Consider the following 17,492-nt stretch of genomic DNA (forward strand, 5'->3'; position numbering starts at 1 on the left):
ACAGACAAATGCTTTTTGTCCTGTGTGAATTATCATGTGGCTGTTTAGGGTGCCCTTTTCTCCAAAACTTTGACCACACTCAGAACAGACAAATGCTTTTTGCCCTGTATGAATTATCATGTGTGTTTTCAGGTCGGCCTTTTGTCCAAACCTTTTACCGCACTCAGAACAGACAAATGCTTTTTGTCCTGTGTGAATTATCATGTGTCTGTTCAGGGTGCCCTTTTGTCCAAATCTTTGTCCACACTCAGAACAGACAAATGCTTTTTGTCCTGTGTGAATTATCATGTGTCTGTTCAGGGTGCCCTTTTCTCCAAAACTTTGACCACACTCAGAACAGACAAATGGTTTTTGTCCTGTATGAATTCTAATGTCTTTGTTCAGAGTGCTCTTCTGTTTCTGTCTTTTACTCTGATCAGAACAGCTAAATGGTTTTCCGCTTGCTTTCCTCTCCTTTTGTTGCTCTGAGTTGTTCATGTGACCAGATGCTTTTTCATATTTAGAGCCTTTAAACTGTTTCTCATCAGTGTTGCCTGAACGAATAATGTTGGCATTTTTTCGACAGTTAAAACTTGACTGAAGTTCTCTGGTCTGTTTCCAGTCATCACTGTCATCAGTCTCAGTTCCAGAACTGTCTGAACTCCTGCCACTGGTATCTGGTTGTAAATGACTGTTTGGACCTGAGTTGCTGGCTGGTTGTGGTCCTCCATCATCCTCTCCATCAGCTTCTGCTGTCAGTGTTCTGTGTACAGATGAGCTGCTGGCTACAGGCTCAGCCTCTGTGCTCTCATCACTTCGGCTTTGATGAAGCTGTGATGACTCTGGTTTTTCATCATCATTTTCACTCTTCACAGGGACGGCAGTGAAACCAAACTTGGTGAGATCTGCCTCCTCCAGCTGCTGAAGCTGCTCTCCCTGCTGACTTATCCACAGCTTCTCTTCTTCTTTAATGTCCTCCTGGTCAACACTCAGATTCCATTCCTGGTGTTCAGGGAGAGTTTCTTCTTTAATCACCAACAACGGCTGCATGTCTGCAAAGAAACAATACAATTAATTTAACAATAAATGTTCAAACAACACTCACTAAAATAAAGTATCAGTGGTGAGTTTGACCTGATGACAGTAAGTTTTTGCACTGATGGAACTGATAAAGTGGAAATGTACATTAGCATTTTTTTAAAATTTCACAAATTGTAATTCACGTCCTTGTTTTCCACAACTGACTATTGCAGTGTTTTATTTCCTGGATTGATATAAAATAGTGTAGGATGTCTACAGATGGTACAGAATTACTGTTGCTTGGGTTTTGATGAAAACCAGGAGGTTTGATCACAGAAATTCTGGCTTCCCTTCACTGATTCGAGGACGAGATTTCAAGATTTTGTTCGACATTTCAGGCTCTAAACAGTCATGAACTCAACTATCTTGCTGAACTTGTTTAGCCTTATGTGCCTCCTCGTGCCCTGTGGTCCTTGGATGCAGACTTGCTCTGTGTCTCAAGGGTTAAAAAGAAGTCAGCAGGCTTCAGAGCCCTTTTTTTGATGTGGTCGTATCTTGTGGAACAGGCTGCCTGTTGGCATTTGAAATGTGACTCCATTACTATTTTTAAAACATTTTTTGTAATTAGTTTGAAGTTTTTCATCTTCTTTTCATTATTTTTTCTTGTTGTTTTTAATTCTTTTCTGTTACTGTTTTTATTTTGGGATATGGGGATGTTTGTTTCATGTTCGTCTGCAGCTTTGTTCAACACTTTGTTGAGGTTTTTTTTTTTTTCCTTCATTTAAAATACTTTACAAATGTATTATTATTATTTAGGGCAGCACGGTGGATTAGTGGTTTGCACTGTTGCCTCACAGCAAGAAGGTCATGGGATCGATTCCCACCTGTGGCCTTTCTGTGTGGAGTTTGAATGTTCTCCCCGTGTTTATGTGGGTTCTCTCCGGGTGCTGCAGCTTCCTCACACATCCAAAGACCTGCATGTTAGGTGAACTGAAAACTTTAAATTGACCCTTGGTGTGTGTGTGTGTGTCTATATGTGGCCCTGTGACAGATCGTCGTCCTGTCCAGGGTGTACCCGCCTCACCCTCCATGACAGCTGCAATGGGCTCTGACCCCTGATGACCCTTAATTGTTGTAAGCGGGTACAGAAGATGGATGATTATTACTAAATACATGGCACTCGAATAAGATGTCAAAAGTCATCAAATATGATATGAACACATCTATAGTGACATTACAACTCATTAAAAATATATAAGCCAAATAATTTAATTCATACTTTGTAATGTTGCTGTTTGCAAAAACAAAAACATTAATGGACTGAATTTCTGCAACACTTTTTACCATCTGATACACAAGTTCAAAGAGCTTTTGGCCGTTTATTCAACGTCCAGACGTTTAATAAACTTTCAATTTCAAGCCTTTTTTCCAACATTTTTATTATAACCATTTTATTAAGCACTTAGTGTTAAAATGCTCCTTTTTTAAGGCTCAATTAATGATCATAACTTTTTTGTTAAAACCAGCAACACAAAGTAGCCTTGCTAGTTATGCTCCAATCAAAGAGGTTATATATGAGAACTAGAGTTCACACTCCCAACGCTGTCCACTAAACGTGAACGTCCCTTCATGGACAGCGACATGACGCCTCCTAACCAGACAAAATATTGACGAGAAGTTCCTAGATGTTAATCCATTTTCAATGGGGATTCATGACTGAACACACTCAGAAAAACACTCGCAAAATACGTGTTAAAATGTCATTCTGACCTGGATATCGAGCCAGTAAAATTAATTAACATTAAATCATGTCAGGAAAGTATTAAACTTACTCTGACACCCACACATTCACAAATATTAGTGTTGAAAGTTACACGGATCTGATCTGTTCCAAGCTGCTGCTGTGTCAGGCAACGCGCGGCTCCTAAAACCATTACTATATATATATATATATATATATATATTTGCACAAATATCTTTTTATTGACCCAGTTTCATTCATGAAGTCAGTGGTCTGTGTGTGTGTGTGCACATTTCTGTGTGTGTGAGTGACTGTAAGTAGCACAGTCATTATAATCTCCAAGCAGCTGTTTATTTTAATGTGCAAATAAAAAAAAAAAATCCTCGGTCTTGTCAACCAATTTTAATCACTAACGACAAGTATTTTAAGTAGACATCAGTCGAGCAGGAGAAAATATCAAGTAGACATAAGCGAAGAGTTAATGGTCCGTGTCCACAGACGACACAGGCAGGAAACATACACCTGTTTATCAACCAAATGTCACAAAATGACAAGAAGAACCAAAACCACTTAATTATGGAAGGAAATATTGTCTCTTCATCCTCCGTTTGTGGTTTTGCCAACATGCACAGCTTTCCGGTATATTCCACCTGTTTCTTGATGAGACTAACTGAAATTCTATGAGCGGTGCTCAGTAAATTGTCCAGAATTAAAATAGCAGGTGGGACAGTCTCTGTCTGTCTGTATAGACATTAGCAATGCTTGTATAGACCTGGTCTTGTGTTTTATCTCCTCTGGTTGCACATTTTACATCACGATGGAGTTTATGGAACATTGTCTTAAGGTCAACATGATTGAAATCTGTCCATGAGCAATGGACATGTCCTCTGAACGTGGAAGCTTGGCTCGCCTCTTCTTCTGTGGTTTTGATGCTTCACTGTCAGCAAAGTCCAGTGGGATGAATAAAATGTATCAATCCAGGAATGTACTGATAAAAGGATTTTTGGCCTTGGTGTGTTGACTTGTGGAGACTTGGTGTACAGTGTAGATTTAAATACAGTCGCGGAGTGTTGCGTAGACTTGGTTAAAAACTGCGTACTTTCTGTGTCCAGTGATCAACACCGAAAAAAATTAAGAGCCTGTCAGGCAGGTGGTCATTTATGACCCTGTCAGATTTGTCCCAATTTGTCCTTTATTTTTTTTTTTTAATTGGTAGATATATGTTAAAAACGAACAAAAATCACATCTTTTTAAATCCTTGATAAGGTTCACTTTATTTTAGGGGGTACTGGAAATTTGGGGCGAAAATGAGCCAAAATGGCAAAATCACAAAATTTAGGTTTTTAAATGCTCATATTTCCGTGCGCCCTGAGTGAGCCAAATTGATTTTCATTTGTCTTAATCTATTGGGTTTGGACTCTCCAAAAACATGAAAGTTTTGGTGGCTGACTCAGGGCGCAGCCCACAGGTGGCGCTGCAAATCACAATTTTTTTGTAATTGTGTACATTTTCACAGGGGCGGTGTGGCCTGCGGCCTTAAGTCACCCAAAGTCTTTTATGCATGTGATGATAGATTAGGACCGCTTACTTTGATTTTGATTAAAATTTTGGTGGCCAACTTTGGGCGCACAAGTATAGGGCGCGCTTTTTGCTGCAAAAATGCAAAATTACCATTTTTTTCGAACAGTGATTTCTCCATACGCCCCAAGTCTAAAGTGATGAAATATGGCTCATATTGTCACACAGCATCTCTAGTTTCAGTTGCAAAGAGAGTTTTGTGGCTGGTTTTGGTATTGACCCTTTTTGCACCATTTTTATTGGACCACTTTACAAAGATTTTCATGAAACTTGCAGAATTTGCACCCATAACAGAGTAAAGGGGCCTCTGTAAGTTTGAGTGCAGTGTGGCAAACCAATTTGGATGTAGGTTGCCACCTGGTGGCCACATGTGATGCTGCACAAGAATACTCAGCCAAAGGAACACAAAAGTAGAAATGAAATGAAGGTTCTGCTACTAACCTATAAAATTATTCATGGACTGACGCCTCCCTACCTAGCTGACCTAATTAAACTTTACGTACCGGCCCGGGCTTTATGTTCTCAGTGTACAGGAATACTTTGTGTCCCTAGAGTGAATAAGAAGTCTGCAGGTCACAGAGCTTTCTCTTATTGTGCCCCTGTTCTGTGGAATGATCTCCCTGCATCAATAAAACAATCAGATTCTGTGGAGATTTTCAAGTCCAGACTTAAGATGCACTTGTTTTCCCTTTCATATGGCTAGCATACTGGTGCAGTTTTGTTTTACGCTTTTTACTCTATGTTATTAGTAATTAGAGTGTGCCTCGGCCTAAACTTTACCTAAATTCTAAATTCTGGGTCTTTAAGTGAAGCTTAGGGCTAGCGGCCAGCGATCACCTTAGTATTTCTTTTTTTTTCCCTTGTTGATTAATGCTGGCAAATTATACAGTATTTTTTGTCTTTCTGATGTCTGATTCTGTTTGTTTCCTCTCTGTTTAAGGTGCAGCTCCATCCAGAGATGGGAGTTGTATTTGTGTTGGCGATCCTCCTGCCCTGTGCACCAACAGAAATTCTTGTATATTTGTCTGTGAATTGTTCTGACCGTTGGGGTTTTACGTAATTATTGTATGGCCTTGCCTTACAATATAAAGCGCCTTAGGGCAACTGTTTGTTGTGATTTGGCGCTATATAAATAAAATTTGATTGATTGATTGATTGATATGGCATTAGAGAACATAAAGAAGGAATCATATCCTTAAACCTAGTTACAGCGCTTTCTGAAAGGCTTCTAGTGTAATGAAACTTATTCCCCACTGCTGGGTAGTCCATCAGAGTAAATGTTATTAAGAAATGATCAGACAGAAGGGAGTTTTCAGGAAATACTGTTAAGTCTTCAATTTCCATACCATAAGTCAGAACAAGATCTAAGATATGATTAAAATGGTGGGTGGACTCATTTACATTTTGAGCAAAGCCAATTGAGTCTAATAATAGATTAAATGCAGTGTTGAGGCTGTCATTCTCAGCATCTGTGTGGATGTTAAAATCGCCCACTATAATTATCTTATCTGAGCTAAGCACTAAGTCAGACAAAAGTTCTGAAACTTCACAGAGAAACTCACAGTAACGACCAGGAGGACGATAGATAACAACAAATAAAACTGTTTTTTGGGACTTCCAATTTGGATGGACAAGACTAAGAGTCAAGCTTTCAAATGAATTAAAGCTCTGTCTGGGTTTTTGATTAATTAATGAGCTGGAATGGAAGATTGCTGCTAATCCTCCGCCTCGGCCCGTGCTACGAGCGTTCTGGCAGTTAGTGTGATTCGGGGGTGTTGACTCATTTAAACTAACATATTCATCCTGCTGTAACCAGGTTTCTGTTAGGCAGAATAAATCAATATGTTGATCAATTATTATATCATTTACCAACAGGGACTTAGAAGAGAGAGACCTAATGTTTAATAGACCACATTTAACTGTTTTAGTCTGTGGTGCAGTTGAAGGTGCTATATTATTTTTTCTTTTTGAATTTTTATGCTTAAATAGATTTTTGCTGGTTATTGGTAGTCTGGGAGCAGGCACCGTCTCTACGGGGATGGGGTAATGAGGGGATGGCAGGGGGAGAGAAGCTGCAGAGAGGTGTGTAAGACTACAACTCTGCTTCCTGGTCCCAACCCTGGATAGTCACGGTTTGGAGGATTTAAGAAAATTGGCCAGATTTCTAGAAATGAGAGCTGCTCCATCCAAAGTGGGATGGATGCCGTCTCTCCTAACAAGACCAGGTTTTCCCCAGAAGCTTTGCCAATTATCTATGAAGCCCACCTCATTTTTTGGACACCACTCACACAGCCAGCAATTCAAGGAGAACATGCGGCTAAACATGTCACTCCCGGTCCGATTGGGGAGGGGCCCAGAGAAAACTACAGAGTCCAACATTGTTTTTGCAAAGTTACACACCGATTCAATGTTAATTTTAGTGACTTCCGATTGGCGTAACCGGGTGTCATTACTGCCGACGTGAATTACAATCTTACCAAATTTACGCTTAGCCTTAGCCAGCAGTTTCAAATTTCCTTCAATGTCTCCTCCTCTGGCCCCCGGAAGACAATTGACGATGGTTGCTGGTGTCGCTAACTTCACATTTCTCAAAACAGAGTCGCCAATAATCAGAGTTTGTTCGGCGGGTGTGTCGCCGAGTGGAGAAAAATGGTTAGAAATGTGAACGGGTTGGCGGTGTACATGGGGCTTCTGTTTAGGGCTACGCTTCCTCCTCACTGTCACCCAGTCGGCCTGCTTTCCCGGCTGCTCGGGATCTGCCAGAGGGAAACTAACGGCGGCTACGCTACCTTGGTCCGCACCGACTACAGGGGCCTGGCTAGCTGTAGAATTTTCCACAGTGCGGAGCCGAGTCTCCAATTCGCCCAGCCTGGCCTCCAAAGCTATGAATAAGCTACACTTATTACAAGTACCAGTACTGCTAAAGGAGGCCGAGGAATAACTAAACATTTCACACCCAGAGCAGAAAAGTGCGGGAGAGACAGGAGAAGCTGCCATGCTAAACCGGCTAAGAGCTAGTAGCTGCGCTAAGCTAGCGGATTCCTAAAAACACGCAAAGTAAATAACGTGTAAATAATTTAGAGGTGATTCAGCAGAGGGAGTGCTTTAGTTAAGGCACGTGAAGATAACACTGTGAAACAAATCGTTATCTAGATCAATCTAACTGCGCAGATTAAACAGCTAACAGATACAGCAAAACACAGCTGTGCTCCGGAACAGGAAGTGATACAATACCGCAGTGAGAGCCAACCACCAGTAGAGGCAAGCAAGCGTTAATTAGAAAGGTCTTGTCTCAGAGTGATGCTGAAAAACTAATTCATGCATTTATTTCCTCTAGGCTGGACTATTGTAATTCATTATTATCAGGTTGTCCTATAAGTTCCCTGAAAAGCCTTCAGTTAATTCAAAATGCTGCAGCTAGAGTACTGACGGGGACTGGAAGGAGAGAGCATATCTCACCCATATTGGCCTCTCTTCATTGGCTTCCTGTTAATTCTAGAATAGAATTTAAAATTCTTCTTCTTACTTATAAGGTTTTGAATAATCAGGTCCCATCTTATCTTAGGGACCTCATAGTACCATATCACCCCAATAGAGCGCTTCGCTCTCAGACTGCAGGCTTACTTGTAGTTCCTAGGGTTTGTAAGAGTAGAATGGGAGGCAGAGCCTTCAGCTTTCAGGCTCCTCTCCAGCTCCCAATTCAGATCAGGGAGACAGACACCCTCTCTACTTTTAAGATTAGGCTTAAAACTTTCCTTTTTGCTAAAGCTTATAGTTAGGGCTGGATCAGGTGAACCTGAACCATCCCTTAGTTATGCTGCTATAGACTTAGACTGCTGGGGGGTTCCCATGATGCACTGAGTGTTTCTTTCTCTTTTTGCTCTGTATGCACCACTCTGCATTTAATAATTAGTGATTGATCTCTGCTCCCCTCCACAGCATGTCTTTTTCCTGGTTCTCTCCCTCAGCCCCAACCAGTCCCAGCAGAAGACTGCCCCTCCCTGAGCCTGGTTCTGCTGGAGGTTTCGTCCTGTTAAAAGGGAGTTTTTCCTTCCCACTGTCGCCAAGTGCTTGCTCACAGGGGGTCGTTTTGACCGTTGGGGTTTTTACGTAATTATTGTATGGCCTTGCCTTACAATATAAAGTGCCTTGGGGCAACTGTTTGTTGTGATTTGGCGCTATATAAATAAAATTGATTGATTGAACAGAACGAGATGCAGCCCAACATACATACAGGTGCTGGTCTTATACACTCAACAAAAATATAAACACTTTTGGTTTTGCTCCCATTTTGTATGAGATGAACTCAAAGATCTAAAACTTTTTCCACATACACAATATCACCATTTCCCTCAAATATTGTTCACAAACCAGTCTAAATCTGTGATAGTGAGCACTTCTCCTTTGCTGAGATAATCCATCCCACCTCACAGGTGTGCCATATCAAGATGCTGATTAGTGCACAGGTGTGCCTTAGACTGCCCACAATAAAAGGCCACTCTGAAAGGTGCAGTTTTATCACACAGCACAATGCCACAGATGTCGCAAGATTTGAGGGAGCGTGCAATTGGCACGCTGACAGCAGGAATGTCAACCAGAGCTGTTGCTCGTGTATTGAATGTTCATTTCTCTACCATAAGCCGTCTCCAAAGGCATTTCAGAGAATTTGGCAGTACATCCAACCAGCCTCACAACCGCAGACCAGGTGTAACCACACCAGCCCAGGACCTCCACATCCAGCATGTTCACCTCCAAGATCATCTGAGACCAGCCACTCGGACAGCTGCTGAAACAATCGGTTTGCATAACCAAAGAATTTCTGCACAAACTGCCAGAAACCGTCTCAGGGAAGCTCATCTGCATGCTCGTCATCCTCATCTGGGTCTCGACCTGACTCCAGTTCGTCGTCGTAACCAACTTGAGTGGGCAAATGCTCACATTCGCTGGCATTTGGCACGTTGGAGAGGTGTTCTCTTCACGGATGAATCCCGGTTCACACTGTTCAGGGCAGATGGCAGACAGCGTGTGTGGCGTCGTGTGGGTGAGCGGTTTTCTGATGTCAATGTTGTGGATCGAGTGGCCCATGGTGGCGGTGGGGTTATGGTATGGGCAGGTGTCTGTTATGGACGAAGAACACAGGTGCATTTTATTGATGGCATTTTGAATGCACAGAGATACCATGATGAGATCCTGAGGCCCATTGTTGTGCCATACATCCAAGAACATCACCTCATGTTGCAGCAGGATAATGCACGGCCCCATGTTGCAAGGATCTGTACACAATTGTTGGAAGCTGAAAATGTCCCAGTTCTTGCATGGCCAGCATACTCACCGGACATGTCACCCATTGAGCATGTTTGGGATGCTCTGGACCGGCGTATACGACAGCGTGGACCAGTTCCTGCCAATATCCAGCAACTTCGCACATCCATTGAAGAGGAGTGGAGCAACATTCCACAGGCCACAATTGACAACCTGATCAACTCTATGCGAAGGAGATGTGTTGCACTGCATGAGGCAAATGGTGGTCACACCAGATACTGACTGGTATCCCCCCCCCAATAAAACAAAACTGCACCTTTCAGAGTGGCCTTTTATTGTGGGCAGTCTAAGGCACACCTGTGCACTAATCATGGTGTCTAATCAGCATCTTGATATGGCACACCTGTGAGGTGGGATGGATTATCTCAGCAAAGGAGAAGTGCTCACTATCACAGATTTAGACTGGTTTGTGAACAATATTTGAGGGAAATGGTGATATTGTGTATGTGGAAAACGTTTTAGATCTTTGAGTTCATCTCATACAAAACGGGAGCAAAACCAAAAGTGTTGCGTTTATATTTTTGTTGAGTGTAATAAGAATATCATGAAAAAGTTGATTTATTTCAGTAATTCCATTCAAAAAGTGAAACTTGTATAATGTATACATTCATTGCACACAGACTGATATATTTTGTGTTTATTTTAAATAGTTTTCCTGTTTTATCATTAGTATTTTATGAGTGTTTTTTTATTTTATTTTTTATTGTGTTTTAATCTTATTTCATTTTATTCTGCTTTTAAATGTTTGTGAAGTGCCTTGAGGCGATTAGTCGTGATTTGGAGCTATATAAATTAATATATTATTATTATAAATTATTTTAATTACTAATGAATTAATTACTGATCAATCAATTAATGATTAATCAAACAATATTAATCACTAGTACTATTAACATTAATAAATTACTAAATCATTTATTAATACTATTAATTATTATTATTAGAAATTACAAATTAATTAACATGACATGATTGCGATGCGTCGAAGAAATCTGCGACTTCTTCTATTTCTTTGCATTTACGCAGAAAGGCGAGAAAATAAAAAGAGCAAACAGGCTACTACAACAAGTTGTATTTCGGTTGCCATGTTAAACAGTGAAAACGGCAGTTTGAGACGAGCAGTTTTTTTCTCCTAAGGCAGAGGGGTGTCTCAATTCATAGGGCTAGAGGCGTACCCCTTCGCCTTACCCCTTGTTTTAAAGGGGTAGGCGTAGGGCCAAGAGGAAGGGGAACAAAAGAGAATTGAGATTGTGGGTAAACCTCCAACTTATCCCTCTTTTATCTAAGTTTAATGACAATTTGTTTCGGTCAAACCATATTTTCAATTTGTTAATTTCTTCAGTGATTTCCTCCAGAACTATCTGCCAAGCTGGAAAACTGCTGCATCCTAGTAAGTGCAGAATATCACTGGAATGAATTTGAAGAAGGAAAGTTGTTTTTTTCCTCACTAAATGGATGCTGCACTCACTGCAGTTTATTGTCTGGAATAGTCCCAGATTGCATTTCAGAGCTTCTATCAAAATGTTTATAAGGGAATCGATAAGGAATCGGCTTGATAAGCAGAATTGATAATGGCATCAATAAAATCTTATCAATACCATGCATATATTGTCGCTGGTGACAAATTATTTATTTATATATATAGATAGATAGATAGAGAGAGGCTCAAAGTCAGCACATGGCGTATGTCAAAAAAGTAGCAGATCTCCCTGGAAATGCTACGTCATCTGTGGCACCCCACCTCCACGAGGCCACTGAAACTGTTACACAGTAAAGTGTTTTTGCATCACCTCTGCAGATCAGTCACGTTTTAAGATGCACAACTGCCCTCATCCTGTATAACAGACACCTTATATGCACCAAACAGCGTTTCATTCACACTAGTTCAGTTGCAGAATCCCTCAAACTTTTTTCTTTTTTAGTGGAAAATAAAATGAAATTTCCAGATTAGAGATCTTGTACAGTTGTTTGCTCAACTTTACGAAAAGGCTCGTGTCTAAACATTTGATGAAAGTACAGTTCCGTGTTATAAAATGTTATTTGCAAGACAAAAACAAAAACCAGACGTTAGCTTACCTGTGCTACGTCCTGCCTTGATGATGTGCCTGTAACTATAGTTAAGTGCATCAGTTCTAAACCGGTGATGTTTCCTGGCCTGACCTGAAGATGTTTGCTAACGCCACTCATGCTAGCAGGCTAAACTGACTGCTATCACAAAACCAAAGATAGTTCTATTAGCAAAGACTGTTTCTTGGACCAGACTTCCAGCACAGCCTCTTTTTTTCTCTCGCTCTTTCTTTGGCAAACCCACAATTCTGCACACTTCCACATTTACACAATTCAGGCAGCAAAGCCGGCAAGTTACCAAGGAAAAGGAGGAATGCCTGATGAGAAAAATATTTGACTGTTATAACATGTTATAAAGTATCAGTAACACAAACAAAGCTGAGTGAAAAAACCCGTTCTGTAGGAGAGATTTAGAGGATTAAAAACAGCATCCAGCCCTTTACCTCTTTTGTTCTCTTCTTTTAAATTACACATTTCTTCTTTCTGGTCTGTGTTCATTCCTTCATCAGCAGGTGTTCGCTGTAGTTTCAACATGTACCTCAGCTGCTGGACTCCAGGCATATTTGTAGAAAGACTTTAAAACACACAAAAGAAAGAGAGAGTCAACAACCAAGTGGAGGAAATACTAAAAACAGGGTGATTTAATCATCTGCTGCTGCTCTGGTGCCCAGGCTGAACAATCACAAGTGTGAGACAACACTGAAGTCCTAAAGCAGGACACTCCAACCCTGATCTCAGAGATCACCTGACATCCAGATTTTCCTTACGTACCTGCTGCAATCAGCTGATTCGCAACAGAGAGAGATGATATTAATGCCTATAAGATGTTTGTTTAAATCAAACTAAGATGGTGTTAAAATAAAATTAAGTGTTCTGAACTTAGTCATCAGGAAGAGAAATGAAGACAATGAGACATTGTCCCCATTTCGTGGCAAAGTAATGGGACAGTTTCACTTACAATGAGACATTATAAATGTTTCCAAATTCAAATGTTGCATAAGATGTAGAAAGTTTGATTTTATATTCACCATCTCTAGGGATGAAAGTGGTGAAAAATGAAAAAAAAGCTGAAAACAAAAATTACCAGGGGGCAAACCCCCAGAAAAAGTTTCAATTCTGGAAGCTCTGACTATGCAATCTGGTGCTATTCCAGATAATAAATTAAATTACAGTAAGTGCAGCTCCCATTTTGGCAAGAAAAAACAAACAAACAAAAAAAAAACTCAAATGACACTCTCATTCAAAATCACTCAGGGCTTGACAGTAAGGCAATTTATGCACTGGCCCACAGGGCCAGTAGAATCTGAAAGTTACTGGCCCGGATGAAAATATCACTGGCCCATACTTTCACGCCTGTGCCGAACCGGGGGGTAACTGATAAGAATTTTTTAAATCAACACTCAGACATTAGAATTGGGTTTCCTTAATGTAAAAACACTTGAAAACAAACACAAAATTCTTATACTACATGATAAAAACCTTAAAGTGAGTAAACTTTGAAAAAAATGTCGGTAGGTAACTGATAGGAATTTTTTCAACACTCAGACATTAATACAAAAATAAATTTATTTCTTGATCATTTACAAAATTAATATGTTAAATTTCATAAACCAAGTTCCCTTGCTAATGTTGTCACTGTGGGGTTTCCACAAGGGCATACTGATTAGACTTTTAAACTGGCGTATGAAATCATACCACATTGTCTACCAGGACATGGTATATTTATACTTACTTGTTAGCATATTCTGGCATGGCCCTACAAGTTCCACAGAAGACAACCTCACTCTCCTCATCACGCTCCAGCTATGGCCGTCTTTTCTTCCAGGAAGTTTGCCAAGTTTTCCTCACCCATTTCTTCTCATATTCAGCATCAGCAGCCTTCCTCTTCTGTGCTTGTTTTGAGAGTGATAGCTGTTCTTTCCTTTGCTTTCCTGGTTTCTGCCCAGGGGCAGGAGGTTTCAAGAAATTCATAATATTCACTGCGCTCGATCTTGCTTAAGTGAAAATGACGCGTCGATGTTGAAGCGAAATTTGCGCCACATCAGAAGATGCGCCTGCAGACGAAGTTTGTCTGCACATCGGCAATGTTCCCAACATTGCGAAGTGGTGCAACATGTCCTGTCTCTGGTAGCAGCCTGTGAGCAGGACATATGTCTCTTTTGTCCTTTATTTCACAACTATGACAAGAGTTTTTGCAGGAGCAGCAGCCCCACAGCAGCGGGAGCGGAGTTTCTTTTTCTTTTAATTGTTTACATGTGCGCGCGTGAACGGGACAGTTGGTCCTCAAGTTGGGTCCTGCAGAGACAGAAGGACCGCTGAAAGCAGCCATCATCCAGACGCAGCTCCTGCAGCAAATAATGATACTGCCTGAATTGGGAACGTCTCATGACGTTTGTCAGCTTTCCACAACAACTCGCTCCGTGTGATCAAGGTCCGTCATGTTAACTTGACGGACAACCGGAGCCGGCGAGCTGAATGGAAGCTCCTCCTATTTGATGACGCACCGGGGCGAATTTTCGCAGCAAAAGCAGAGCGACACACCGGGTGAAGGAGGCGCGTCCGTTGCCACGCGACCCCCGCGAATTTGTAGCATCTGATCGCGCCCGGTGTGAACGCGGCATTAGACTAATAAATCTGCCCAAAGCGATTTTAATTCTTACTGGCCCATACGGGCCAGTGAAATATGAACTTCACTGGCCCGTGGTGGCCCGGAACATGTAAAAAAGGCCGCCGGGCCATCGGACCTGTGCTATTGTCGAGCCCAGTCACTCATCTAGTAGTTTTCTCACAAGAACTTACAAATATATCTTTTCAACGTGAAGTAACAAAAAATAATCATACCTGTAAAGTAATGCACAACCACTTGACTTTTAGCTGTACTACATAAATATACTTCCATCTACTTCTAAATGTTTCTATCTATCATCCACAGATACGAATGGTTTGACCTCCTCTGGTCTTGTCTTTACATCTTTGAAACGTGGATGAACACCAGACGATGTTGTCAGATTGGCAACACATTATACATATGGGTTGCAGCAGAGACGGTCATTTCTGGCAAAGTGGCCAATCCGAAGATGAGAATTTGCACCTCCGCGACTGGCCGCCTGATGAAAAGAAGCTCAGGCTGCATTGATTATCTATTGAAATCAGCTGGTTTGGTTTTGTCTCTAACAGCCAGCTGACAGCTCTCACTGCATGAAACGATGAGATTTATACACCAAGCTGACCTGAAATGAACCACTGCACATTAAATTGACTTTATTGACGAGTTTAACCCATTTGAAAAGTGAACATATTTTGTATTGAGCTCGGCGATGTTTTCATCGACCAAAAATGGCCATCAGAGGGCCCTTGGTGTAAAGTTTGCAGCAACTCATATACTCCCCTCATTTTTTTCAGCGGTGTTGGGAATGTAATATGTATAGAACTGATAATTTGCTGATCTACTTTATCCACCACAGAACTCCAGTCAGAGAGCAGACATGGACACACAGGAACAGTTCAGAGCCTTTATATGCAGATTTGCTGCTTAACAGACAAACTTGAATGGCTGTGTTTAACATGCAGGGAGCATAGGAGTTGGAATTAGTGTGCCTTGATAGAGAGGGATTCTATGCCGTTTTGGGTTCCATGAAGTCGTTTGAATTGGAACAGAAAATCACCTACTGCCAGAGGGATTCTCGGATACTAAAAGCAGTTCAAAAACGTGGCATAGTCCTGCCCGAATTCCACCGTGCCCGAAATTATTTCCAACGGCACTTTTCGCCCCACGGTGGAAATAATTTTTGCAGTCTTGGTAATTTTCTGTGTAGGGCAGGGATGATAAACAAAACCTGCAAATTCAAGACAGAATAAAAATGAAAATACAGAAGTCCACATCGGCACATGTGTTTATCCTGTTTTTTCCCTGTCAGTGTCATGTCTGCAAAACCTTCAATCACTCCACCCCTGAAAATAGTGAATGGCAAAATATGCCAATTTTCAATAATGAAAATCACCAATATCGAGCAACTCTCATGAATGTGAAATAAGGAGATCTTAAACTCCGATCGCCTTTAAGTTCCTGTCCAACCGCAGCTGTTCCATTCCGTCGCAAATAAATTTAGATGGCCGGCAGCCGGTGCCGTGTACGGGGCAATATCGTCCAGTTCAACTTTGCAGAGGGCGCAGCCATGTTGAAATAAACTCTACGATGATGTCATTTGAACGAGCCAATCAACGGGGAGATCCGGTCAAATGCTAGGTGCCTGTTTGCCATCTGGCAAAATATAACCTGCCTATCTTTTGTTGTGTAAACATCACTTTTTTAATGAAATCATCAACCCCTGAAGAAAATTATTAAAATAATATTGTCCAATCGAATGTTCACTTTATTACAAACAACTTCAATATTTTTTCCACAGAGAAAAACGCTGCTCGGACAAAGGCTTTGCCTCCATTATATTAACTGTTGACTGAACTTATTTAACATAATATTCTAACATCGTCTAAACAGACCACATGGTGGGTAGTTAGCTTAGCACTTAGCCAATAATACCAAATAATTTAAAACATCCCCACTAGGAAAGAATCACTAACAACACAACGGAACATCCATCCCCGATAAAACAGAAAACCCTCTGCAAATAAGTAACTCACCCTCTTCACGAAGGAATTCTACTTTAAAAGCACCGTTGTTGGAACCAAAAATAACTGGTCCTAACGCAACCGAAGCTAACAGCGCATTGGGGCTGTCCAAATCGATGCCTGACCTAAATAACAACTAATACAACTAAAAGGAATTTACAACACAATGGATTTGCACTGATCTAAAAAATGACCCAGGTGACTTGGCAAAAAAAGCTGAAATCCCCCAAAAGAGAGTGGCTCCTCCATAGCACCAGTGGATCCACCAAAAAGAGGAGAAAAGTTTTCCCAGTAAGTGGGAAAACTTGCAAACTTAACAGTTCTCAAATACATATTTTCCTCACTGTATATGGCTTATAAAATGTTAGTTTCTGGTATCTGAATTCCTCTCGGTAACTCTTACTAAGTCGGTTTGTGATGGAATAGTTGGAAATTTAGTCCAGTTGGTGCCGTCATGGTGGAATTGTAACGGAGGCAACAGTATGCTTCTTCACTGATATTCTGCAAGATGATGCTGTTTGAGTCATAAATACATACAAATACTAACAACTGTATTTAAAAAAATTATGAGTGACAAGAATGGACAAGATTAGGAATGAACATATCAGAGGGACAGCTCAGGTGGGACGTTTGGAGACAAAGTCAGAGGCGAGATTGAGATGGTTTGGACATGTGCAGAGGAGAGACCCAGGGTATATAGGGAGAAGGATGCTGAGGATGGAGCCACCAGGCAGGAGGAGAAGAAGGAGGACAAAGAGGAGGTTTATGGATGTGCTGAGGGAGGACATGCAGGTAGTTGGTGTGACAGAGGAAGATACAGAGGACAGGGTGAGATGGCAACGATTGATCTGCTGTGGCGACCCCTAACGGGAACAGCTGAAAGACAGAAGAAAAAAATTGCATAACAAGTTTGTTCAGTTGAGTAGCACTGCGTTTATTTACAACTTTATGTACAGAGATGCAGGGATGAAAAATCGCTGCTTTTGGGGGGATTTTAGCTTCTTTTTTTTTTTTTTGCCAGTCGCCTGGATCATTTTTTAGATAATTGTGTTGTAAATTCCCTTTAGTTGTATTAGTTGTTATTTAGGTCAGGCATCGATTTGGACAGCCCCAATGCGCTGTTAGCTTCGGTCGCGTTAGGACCAGTTTTTATTTT

The 17,492-nt window shown here is 41.1% G+C and overlaps 3 long non-coding RNA genes across 3 annotated transcripts in view; 2 read left to right on the forward strand and 1 right to left on the reverse strand.

The window, feature by feature from the left end:
* The window catches only part of LOC117504894, a 797,517-nt gene that overhangs the window by 169,719 nt on the left and 610,306 nt on the right, over positions 1-17,492 (forward strand). The window lies entirely within an intron of this gene.
* The window catches only part of LOC117504911, an 84,270-nt gene that overhangs the window by 58,523 nt on the left and 8,255 nt on the right, over positions 1-17,492 (forward strand). The gene's annotated exons all lie outside the window — the stretch shown is intronic.
* Positions 973-16,399, reverse strand: LOC117504876. The gene is made up of 3 exons (XR_004558934.1): positions 16,349-16,399; positions 12,151-12,281; positions 973-1,031 (listed from the first exon to the last, which is right to left on the reverse strand). It is a non-coding gene; the product is annotated as an uncharacterized LOC117504876 (long non-coding RNA).

Source organism: Thalassophryne amazonica, chromosome 23 (assembly GCF_902500255.1).
Source record: "Thalassophryne amazonica chromosome 23, fThaAma1.1, whole genome shotgun sequence".
Lineage (NCBI taxonomy): Eukaryota > Metazoa > Chordata > Actinopteri > Batrachoidiformes > Batrachoididae > Thalassophryne > Thalassophryne amazonica.